This window comes from Frankliniella occidentalis, unplaced genomic scaffold (assembly GCF_000697945.3).
Source record: "Frankliniella occidentalis isolate FOCC.00 unplaced genomic scaffold, Focc_3.1 Scaffold5, whole genome shotgun sequence".
Taxonomy (NCBI): Eukaryota; Metazoa; Arthropoda; class Insecta; order Thysanoptera; family Thripidae; genus Frankliniella; species Frankliniella occidentalis.
The window spans coordinates 1013356-1014567 of record NW_026267135.1 but is presented as its reverse complement, the minus strand read 5'-3'; the positions used below and the strand labels follow the sequence as shown (position 1 = coordinate 1014567).

The 1212-nt window shown below is 52.5% G+C and overlaps 1 protein-coding gene across 2 annotated transcripts in view; it reads left to right on the top strand.

Moving 5' to 3' along the window:
- Positions 1 to 1212, top strand: part of LOC113214172 (SH2 domain-containing protein 3C) — a 113796-nt gene that overhangs the window by 15434 nt on the left and 97150 nt on the right. The window lies entirely within an intron of this gene.

Here is a 1212-nt window from a genome sequence, read left to right as displayed (position 1 = left end):
AGGGTGTACACTTATATTTTTGAGTGAAAGACCCCTCGCCCGCCGCTGAGCTCCGTCGCGCTCGTGGTCATGGTAGTGATGATGGTGGTGATGAAGTTGGTGATGGTAGTGATGATGGCGATGATGGTAGTGACGGTGACGGCCGTCAAGTGATGAGCGGCGCCGATTCATAATCTTGCTAAACGTTTTGCGTGGGCCCATTGATTCATTCATTCGCATTTGAAAAGTGCTCTGAAAACTACAGGAGATGGCGTCTTTTGTGACGCCAATTTTTGTTCTTTTTGTATCCTCTTTTTGACGCTGAATGTTGGCGTCCTTGAAGGCCAATACATTTGGCGTTTTCTTTTTTTCTTCTTCTTCTTTTTTTAGCGTCTTTCAACGCAAAAATTTGGCGTTGTTTTTTGGGGACACCCAAATTAAGCGTCTTCTTTGGACGCGTTTTTTTTTTAAATTTATTCTTTTTATGCCAATATCTTGGCGTCTAGGGATGCAAGCCGATTATTTTGAGTGTGAGTCCCTCGGTGCGCCCGGGCGCCACGAGGACGCCGTCGTGTGATGGTCCCGGTGCCGCCGTCTGCTGCCGTGGTCGTGCTGTACCGCGGCGCGGCCGTGCGGGCGGGCTGCCTACCCGTGAGGGGCTCCCAGCGCCGCGCTGCCCGCGGGGCCACGACAGGCAGCAGCAGCTGCTCTCCGCCTGCGGCCAACAAAACGTTACTCTCCGCGCCGCAAATACATTGCTGTAATTTAACCTTGCATAAAAATGCCCTCAGAACTATTATTTTATTTTCATTTTTATACTGAAAATGCTACGTTTGTTTCACAGTGCATATTGCGCGCTTGCCCATTTTGTTTCAGTTTGGCTCTGCTCCGCTTTTCTCCGCCCTGCGTCGTTTCCCGCCGCGTCCGCCGCCGCCGGCCGTTTGTAACAATCATGACGAATGACGCTCTTTCCTGAACTGTCTCTCTGTTTTCCGTAGTATAGTATAGCCGCTTGCCATTCTCTCTCTCTTCCGCTTTTGCTCTTTGCGCTACTCCTCTCACTTCCTCCTCCCGCTCTCTCCTACCTCTGCATTTCGAGTGCATGAAAAACAATCGAAGCGCTGGCGGAGGCAAGCTTAGCGCAAGAGTGCAGTGCTGTGCTGGTCTCTGAGGCGCGGCGTCCTTGGCTGCTGCTGCTGCTGCTGCTGCTGGCTGGCGCCCGCGGGCAGTGCG